At 38.8% G+C, this 10,536-nt stretch overlaps 1 long non-coding RNA gene across 1 annotated transcript; it reads right to left on the bottom strand.

Moving 5' to 3' along the window:
* Window positions 1-6,657: 6,657 nt before the first annotated feature.
* Window positions 6,658-9,979, bottom strand: LOC141626621 (uncharacterized). Its single transcript, XR_012536224.1, has 2 exons — window positions 9,655-9,979; window positions 6,658-6,861 (listed from the first exon to the last, which is right to left on the bottom strand). It is a non-coding gene; the product is annotated as an uncharacterized LOC141626621 (long non-coding RNA).
* Between the last annotated feature and the right edge of the window lie 557 nt (window positions 9,980-10,536).

Raw genomic sequence — 10,536 nt, 5'->3', positions numbered from 1 at the left:
ACAATTTAACTAAAAAGCAAACAATTAAATGACAATGAAACTTGGCACCACCAACCAAGTGTGTTTTAACACCTTTGCTTAACACTACCAGCTGTCGTGCCACTTCCATGTCCACGTCGGTCATCACCATCGCCACGCCGTGCATATCCTCTATGATTATTATGTGAAGGTGAGAATTATGTTTAGGGAAAGAGAGGAGAACAGAATGCGTGGAAAATAAAAAGGGGGAGATGTATTTATACGGAGTTGTGGATTAGATTAAATAATAAATAAAAGTAAATAAATAAATGGAGGGTGTGAGATATTAACACGGCAAAAAGGTTTAGCGTCTGTTTAAGTGTTTATTTGCCAAGTGGATTATAACACGTCCTGCCTGCTTAATTAACCGACTTTAATCTCATTTTTGGTCCTAGTTTTACAACTTTTATCCATATTTCTTCCAATCCAAGGCAATTCTTGTGCGACATTAGATACATGAGCACTGGTGGATCTAGGGGAATTAGTAGGGACGCTTGTCCTTATTAGTGTAACACCCCCATCTATCAAGGAGCCTTAACAAGACCTTCCCTAGCAGATACGGGAATTACTATCTCAATTGCCCGAGGAATAGTATATCATAACGTCAATAAAAGAACTATTTAAAGTTTATTACAAGTTTAACTCAAAAGAAACATACAACTGATTAACAAACAACTATCAACTATGGTGAGACTACTTCATTCCAAGACTCGGTGAAAGACTCGTCCCTCCAACGTACCCAGCTAAGCTCCACATATCAACACCTGCTAAGACTGACTACCCACCATAATGGATTACGGCAGATACATAACATGAAAGAAATACTAACAAAACCACACAAGGTCAGTAACTGAAGAACAACAAAACAAACATAGTACAACACAATCACCAATCTCCAACTCCAATACTCCGTCAATCACTTGACTAACCCAAAGGTAAAGTCCTGCCAGAATATCCATCGCAACAGATATTCCACACCGCCAGTGGGGACCGCAACCTTACAACTTAAGCCCCGCTCAACACCATAGAGCGAATAACCCATGTCCATTAATGTTCACATCCCCCTAGTGACGGGAACCACAAGGGTCGAATCAAGGGCGTGAAGCCATTCCCGATGATGACTCCACTCAGCCAGGGACGCACCCCGCACATAAACACAATGATACTATCACACATTCAACGATGTGACACATCACACATAACAACCAATCAACAATACTGAGTAGGAAAACCTACCATTAGCAATTAGCAACAACACGTTCAACTGGCTCTTTTTCAATAAAGAAAATATAAACCCTTCTGTTTTTTTTTTTTCGTTTCCTGGCTAGCAAATTATATACCAGGTAAATCAATATGTGCCAATTTTTGAAATAGCAAATAATACAAATAAAAAGTCTTTTCTTACTGGGTCAGATAGAATACCATTTGTGTATATAAGACAAATATATTATTTTTCCCTATACATTCTTTTATACACAATTGGTATGTACTTGACCCGTCTTAAGCTTAAGCCCAAAAGTGCCGTCTTAAGGGAGACTTACTGTTAGGCCGGAAAATTTGTTATAGGCAAGTCTGTGTCGGTTTTTTCTACTTCTTTTAGCTGGGACTCTGGGAGTATAATTATTAGAATGATAGAAAGGGCTATGAAAATATGGATGGTGCTCTTAGAATGATGGTTACACGTGTCACAAGAAGGCAAAATAGACAAAATCTCGAGAAGAGAGGGTAACATTATGTGGAGTATAGCCCCACCAATTCAAGTAAGCCACAATAAAAGAGAAACACGGTGTTGGGTACTATTAGACCCTATAATTATTTAAGGTTGGGCCAAGACAAGAAGGTTAAGGTGATTTTGTTAGGTTTTGAAGGAGCACCGAGAGCAGATATCACAGTTAGAATGAAGTTTAAAAGAAAATGTGTAACAAGAATATTTTGATAATGAAAAAAGAGGACAAATAATAATCATTATCAGAAACGTTCTAAGTGTCATTGCCAATAACAAAGAACTTCAAACGCAAGATTCGGGTGGGGAGGGAAGGTGCAAAAAGAAAGGATCCAAGAGGCCTAAAGGTGTACCGCATCTATGTTCATCGTTTATCATACTTTAGATACATAGATAAAAAGAGATGCACTAAAAAGAAGGCCAACCGCCAATTCAACGTGGATAACAAGTAGTTCGCTCCATAGGGGTAAAAACGGTACACTTGAAAGTTCATCCTTCTAACTGCCGCCCTAAATGATCATAGCCAACCGAAACAATACCTATTAAAAGAGAAGTATCACAAAAGGCGGCGACAAGACCGCTACCCAACTCAAGTCTCCATCCCCATGGTGTCTCTAAGTGTAACACCCCCCATACTCCAAGTGCCTTACTATGACCGCTTAAGGCTGGAAATGCTACCATCTCGGTTTCCCGAGGCAATGTATATCAAATAGACAATAATGAAACGTACTTTAATAAATAAATTTAAAGTGATACATGTCCAAACCAAAACTATTAAAAGGAAATTCAACTGTTCCAAAATGCTAACTCAAATAAAGTAAATAAATGTTCAAAACACAGCGGAAGACTTCTAGACATCTCTTGGTGACTCAACCTAGCTATCCCATGCGCTTCCATCTCATACCTGCTCAATAACTGCTCACCACCCCCGAATGGATCACCACAGTTTTCAAAACATTTAAACGGGGTCAGTTACTGATTAAACACAAAAACAATACAACAGAAACAATACACAATTATCCAATCTCCATCATAACTCCACACACCTGACTACACACGAAAGTGTGTAGTCCTGTCAGAATACTCATCGCAACAAGTATTCCACACCGCCAGTGGGGGACCGCAGTCGTTCCCACCTAAACCCCGCTCATCTCATCCGAGCGATAACCCATGTTCCTTAATGTGCACATCCCCTCCTGTGGCAGGTTCCACAGAGGGCGAATCAAGGGCGTGAAACCACTCCCGTAAGTGACTCCACTCAGCCGAGGACGCACCTCGAGAACCACAGACAAACAATCACAACCAACCACATTATACAACAACAATTACTAATCACCAATTCCATCACGATATGAATCAACAGCAATAAACAACCATCAACACATGTAATCAATAATTGAGTAGGGAAACCCTACCTAGAAAGGCAAACATCAAGATCATCATAATCAGCTAATCAAAACCGTTCTTCAACGCAATCACCTCCTGTAATTACACAATCATACAATCACTATCTAATACACATCATTCTCCAAAAACCCCCAAGATACCCAATTAAGGTTTCAACCAAACTCATTGAAATGACATAAAAACTGTACAAGGATCTTACCCACAATGCGAGGTCTCAACGGCGTAAAGAACTCAACGATCCGGCGACTCTAGCACTTAGGATTTGATAGCAATGTGAGAAGGGAAAGCTACGTAACTTGTGTTCTCTTGTGAAAAGTTTAGAATGAAGTAAGAGTGAAAAAGAAATGACGAAATATGTTTTTATAATCTTCTCGTGTTACTATCAAACCCCGACAAATAACCCGTAAAAAGTAACTTACTCGATTGAGTAAGTAACTTACTCGATCGAGTGACCCTTATTACTCGATCGAGTACAAATCAGCAGAACACTGTTTCGTAAACCAAACATACTTACTCGACAGAGTAAGCCCCACTCGATAGAGTACCCAAAGACATAGAAAACCGTAGTATTACAGTCTTCCCTCCTTAAAAAGAACTTCGTCCCCGAAGTTCAACCCATACTCAAAAACAAACATACCCACTCAATCATGACGCAACAACGCAACAAAGACTCAAAACAAAACCTCAACCACAACTCATACCAACTCATATCGTATCCACCACACTATATTCTTTCAACACTAACTCCATACACTTCCAAATACCATCCACCAACGCCGCTAGCTTCGTCTCACTAACATATTATCCACTAGAAAAATCCATTATCAAGACACTCAAAAACATCAAACGGAATGATACATTCTACCACCCTTAAAAGAACTTCGTCCTCGAAGTTTACTCACACTCATAAACGTCATCATCCAACTGTCAACACTATCGAAGTATTCTCCCATTCCTAAACATCGCACTACTACAAGCACGACAATGACCTTTTAAAAATATCAACCACAATACAAATCCATTCTTTATTCTTCATCAAGACTCAAACTTCCAAATCTACTACAACATTTACAACCATTAAACTCCCTTTGTCGCATCCTACTCCTCTTAAGATAAAGTTACGTCCTCGTAACTCACTAATACTAGATCCTTTGATATACTTGTAACACCCCCTCATACCAAGGTACCTTACCAAGGACTACCCTAGCATAAAAGGCTGTTACCATCGCGGTTGCCAGAGGTAAGTATATATCAAAAGCAACAATCCAAAAACACATTTATTAAAGTATAAAGAGTTAGCGATTACATAAAACTCGATTGACTCAAAAATAAAAGTATAAGGTCTCAATACAACTGAAATCAAAGACAGCTAAACTTGTAACAGCGGAAGCTAGACTCAAGTGATGACTCCCCATGACTGTCCCATAGCTAAACATATGCATTACCTGTCATAATCTGCTCACCATCCCCGAATGGATCACCGCAGGTTTTACAAAACAACAACACGGGTCGACTGCTTCAATCAAGATAAGACAAACACATAATGTAACCGGCTGATCATCCTCCATCCCCCTCTCCCGATCTCACACAATGTGACTACACACCAAAGTGTGTAGCCCTGCCAGATTACCCATCGCAACAGGTAATCCTCGCCGCCAGTGGGTGACCGCAGCCCATCCCCACCTAGTCCAGCTCTTCAACGAGTGACTAACAATCCCTGTCCGTTAATGTGCGCATCCCCTCCCGTGACGGGTTCCACGGAGGGCGAACTAGGGTGTGAAGCCAATCCCGCAAGTGACTCCACCACAATCACACACACAGCATCACAACTGTCACAACACCACAACCGTAACAACACAACCACACCAACATCGTCACCACAACACCCAACCTCCGATGATCAGCAGATAACAACAATTATAAAACATATGCAATCTCAATCAATTAACAGTACTGAGTAGGAGAAACCCTACCTTTTCGCAATCCGCTATGCTGCAATTAATCATATAGTTGCACAACAATTACCACATCGTCACCTACAACAATTATAATCCACAATCAACACACATATGATGAACAAACCCTAAGCCCCCAAATCACAAATTGGGGCAAAACCCTAAAAGACAATCTATTAGCAGATTACAACGAACTAGAGACTTACCCATTAAATTGAGACAAGCAACGAAAGTGTAGACTTGCGACCGATCAATTAGCCTTGAGAATGGTTAGGGTGATTATAGAGAGAAGTGAGCGTCGTTTAGTTTTGGTAAAATGATTCAGAAACCGTAAAAGTATAATTTATAATAATCTCTAATCACCTTAACCAAATCGCGGAATTAAACCTGTCAGACCGGATACTCGGTCGAGTATAAAGTATACTCGGTCGAGTATTACCCATACTCGGCCGAGTATTCCTGGGCAGAAGCCAAACAGAATACCCAACACACTTTACTCGAACCGAGTAGGCCATACTCGGTCGAGTGCTAGCCTATAAAATCCATAGTATTACAGTCTTCCCCCCTTAAAAAAGAACTTTGTCCCCGAAATTCCAACCCAACCTATAACACATGGACACCTAACACTAACTCCACCAACCACGCTACTAGATAACAAATCCTCTCGATATAAACTCCATAATATTATCGAATAACCACAATATAATGTTGTCAACCTTGTCTCACTTCCATAACACTCACTAGCAACTCAATACCAATACAATGCACAAAATAAGATCAACCATCAAAACGGAATGTTATATTCTACCATCCTTAAAACGAACTTCGTCCTCGAAGTTTACTCACACACATAAACATCCTCACACAATCCGTTACTCTCACTCATAAACATCATACTACTACGAGCACTGCCATTACCTGTAATAAAATCGGCAATCACACAAATCCATCCTTATTCTGCACCAACACTCAAACTTCCAATTGCAACCTGTATGACCATCAAACTCTCTTGTCGTATTCTATTCCTGTTAAGATAAATGTTACGTCCTCGTAACTCACTAATACTAGGTCATTTGCTATACCTCCCATAATCCTCATTACTACTGCATGACAACCATTCCTATATCCACTCCCGTAACATATATCATAAAATCCTCGGTATGACCACTACTCCATCTCTTCTACATTACCACAACACGACATACCTCTATATATATACACTCATCTCCACAATCTTATCTCACAATCCTCAAGTGTTACACATACTTACATTAGCTTCTCAAGTTCATCTTCTTTATTACCACTACTCCCTTAACTTGAAGAGATACTAAGTCCTAAAACTCCGTACTCCCTGTCCTAAGGAAAGGTGCTAAACCACTTGTAGTTTCAAGTTCAATACCACACATGTTCCACAATTTCTTTTCACAACTATGTCCACCAATGCCTCATGTAACACAAGATCAAATGTGACACCCCGCGATAAAGCGGAAAATATAACTAATAAAATGCGGAATTTTAAGGAATTTTTAAAACTTTTAAAATTTAAAGCGCGGGTTCACCAAAATCTTTAACATAAATAAAGAATGCGGAAATAAAGTTTAAATTATACAAACGTGATAGTCAAGGTGAGGGAAAAGATATCCCTCGAATGACAATACAATAAAAGGTGAGTCTAAACAATCCTAATAAACCGACTAAAAGGCCAAAGTGCTCGCTAGCTCACACATGTCTTCACCCCATGAATGCACCAACTAATACCTGTCATTCATGTAAACATGAACGCATACGATCAAATGGGGAGTAACTCAAGGTTCTCCCAGCCACAAAATGTCAAAACGAACATAACAAAGAACTAAAAATGGGTAAGTCATATAAGATGCATACAAAAGGTAAGAATGTCAAGCTTATATGTAAACATGGCAAATAATTGAGATGGAACAAGATAGACCAACATTAGCATAATAAAGATTCAACTGATCATGTGATACAATTAAATAATATGAAAGACAAGAATACGATCATTTATACAAAAGCGCGCATTTCAATGAAATACAACATAGATATGAGATTGGAATACGAATCATGTGAAACAGATAAGTAAGGGATCAACCAATGCAAATTACAAGAATAGAAACCGCAGCCATCATTTGGAAAACCACTTAGCAAACATTGCACGGGACTTGGCTACTAATGTCACATTCATACTTATGGCTTGCATCTCACCATAAGAACGGATGGGAACATCAATCCCGACGATCATATCGCAACTAGAGGGCTTATAGCTCACCCCTAGTATCCGATAGGACCAAGACAAACAACACAAGGCATAACTCTTACCTTGAAAGACAAATACCAATATCTATAACCAAGCTAGACCTTTACTACTCATATATCAAAATATAATTCCCCTGGTAGGACGACAATGGTACTCCCAAGACTCAGTCCTAGTCTAAATCTGGCGACTCTCGGGGCAAGATGAGTTCCCGATTCGACATGCGGCAGAACAGTCCGCATCCAAGACTCGAAGACAGATCGGAAATCGAGAACCCACAATCGGCAGGACAGTCCGAAAGAGGCGGAAGATATGAGCTAAACCCACAATCGGTAGGACAGTCCGAAAGAGGCGTAAAGATAAGTCAAGCAATACGGTATAGCGTAAGGGCATTATCAAGAATACAACTCAACCAAGCGATACGAATCAACTTGGAAAGAGACTACTACATATAATGAGCGAATGATAATTCAAGTAAGACAATCCAAGTCCAGTTATACTCGTAAGCATGGATTAGTGACTCATTTCTCAAATACTCGTCACTTGAATAAAAAAAAGTAAATAAACGAAAATGAACAATTTATAATAAGAAAGACAAGAATTCAATTATAAATGACTCGAATGTAAGATAGACCATTTACTACTTACAAAGTGTAAATAATCGAATTGGATGCGTATTATAAGGCATGCACGTCATTTTATATGTAAATGAGATAATCAAATAATGAATTCCACAATTATGATTCATGTGAGAAAAATATATAAATGAACGGTATTTAACAAATTAAGTTACATAAAGCATGAGACGAGATTTAAATAAACCAAACACGAATTTAAATCGACTCAATCAAGGTACACAACCCGAGGCTAGGCCACAGTTCAAATCATGGCCATGCCTCTACTCGTGACTAGGGCCATAACCGGCCAGCCCTAGCCACAGGCAGCCCCTAACCAGGCCACAAGTCGCCCCTGCACAGGCCACAGGCCGTCCCTGCCTAGGCTACCAGCACCTCTCCTCAAGACCTGCAACCCTAATGCCGAGACAAAGATTAAAGAAGGTCACACATCCCTTAAACAATTACTTACGTTTCAATTTTCCCCATCCCAATTATTTAACAATTTAACCAACCCATGACCTATTCCACACATAAAGCATCGTCCAACTACAAAGTCCAACTAATCTGCCGTTTATGTCCATACTCTTTACTCTTCTCCCACCCATGATAAACATTAAAATCAATTATAAATTCCACCTAAATCAACCACCAAAACCAGCTACCCGACAACCCTCACTGTAACCCTCCACGGCTGTCAGACAGCTTGCAACCCGGCTCCAAAAACCGAGCCAACACAGGCCCCTAGACATCCAGCCGTGACAGACCTCTGCAAAACAGATTGCCACTGACCAACCGGCCTACAATATGACTCCAAAACAATCCCAAAACAGTCCCAATTTAATCTGAAAGCGACCGAACTAAGCTATGTAAAACAGTCCCAAGACAATCCTAAAAAAGCATACAACCCGTCCCCAAAACTGTCCTAAAGTTCCTGCAAAGACTACCTCAAAACAGCGAGAAATCGTCCCAAAAAAAGACTCAAAAACAGTCCCCACAATAGCATTATACGATCCATGAGTAACTCCGCACACAATGACTCAAAACAGTCCCAAAATGTTGTATACAACCGTCCCCAAAGTAGTCCCATTTCCGTCTTAAACCAGCTCAATATCGGCACTCAAATCCTCCATGAAACCATTCCCAAAACAGAGAAGTAAGCCGTTTCATATTGACCACCAAACAGTCCCAATTTACACTTTAAATCGGTCCCGAAGACCACACAACTCGTTCTAAACCAATCTAAGTTAAGGGCGCATAAATAAACCAACTTAATTCCAACATTAGGGTGAAAGAGTAAGTTGGAATCATTATTATTAATGTGCAGACATGATGGGAAAATATGACCCATAATTTTGAGAATTCAGCGAGGCTTTAAAGTATATAACCCCACTAAAAAAAATACCACTCAATAGCTTTGATATATATAGTGGTAGCACTTAGCAGCATCATGATCCAAATGTAACTATAATCTCACAAGGATAGTAAAGCAGGATATACTAACATGTACTCCGTAGCATTTAAGTCATATACCATTATCGAGACAAAAATTATCACACAATTGAGAAAAAAAACATAAAGGATTAAACTTTATCAAACAAGAGCATATAAAATGACACAAAAGACGGAAATTTCGACATTTGTCGAGTAACCTATCACCGTTACCTTTTTTTTTTTGCTCTCCTAAACGCCACAAAATCGCCCAAGGATGACTCGAAACCCAAAAATAGAAGAAATTAACCCAAAATCCGAATCCTTTGTAAGACGGCCGAATTGAAATAGGATGAAAGCTTGGCTCTTTCTTACATATAAAGAAGGAGGGCGAGATGAGGAAGCTATTGGTGTAAAATTTATCGAATTTGGTTGAGAATGGAGGCGGGATCTGAGGTTTTTATGTCACGAAAATGGAGTTGGTCTGGGTTTGTTGTTGTTGCAGGGAATCGTCGTTGTTGCTGGTGTTAGAATGAAAGGAAAGGAAGTGAGAAAGGGAGGGTGGGGACGGTAGGGTGAGAGTGAGAGATATAATAATAATAATAATAATAATAATAATAATAATAATAATAATAATAATAATAATAATAATAATAATAATAATAATAATAATAATAATAATAATAATAATGATAGTAATAATATATAGTAATAAAAGATAAATATATATAAATGAGATATTTTAAAAGTAGAGTGTAGGATGTTAGGTGGGTGTGATGTGTTGTCGGAATCGGGTTGGTTCGAAAAGAGACAGCTTTATAATAGAAATGCAACGATCTTTGCTAGACGGTAACATAAGACGGAAATATCATTATTATTTTCACCTATTATTAATATCCGACTATAATACGTGTTTTTATATAAATTAAGCTTTAGAATATTCTTTTTATAAAATTTGTGCTAAAAAGAATTAATTAAATTAAATAATTTAAAAATAAAAAATAAATTAATTAAACGGTTAGATAAATTTTAATTGTCAAAATGAGAAATTCGCGGGTGTTACAATCACCCCACCTTTTAAAAAGTTTCGTCCTCGAAACTTGAAAGTAGAAATGA

The sequence above is a fragment of the Silene latifolia genome, chromosome Y (genome assembly GCF_048544455.1).
Source record: "Silene latifolia isolate original U9 population chromosome Y, ASM4854445v1, whole genome shotgun sequence".
Classification (NCBI taxonomy): domain Eukaryota; kingdom Viridiplantae; phylum Streptophyta; class Magnoliopsida; order Caryophyllales; family Caryophyllaceae; genus Silene; species Silene latifolia.
This window is presented reverse-complemented; position numbering and strand designations above follow the sequence as displayed.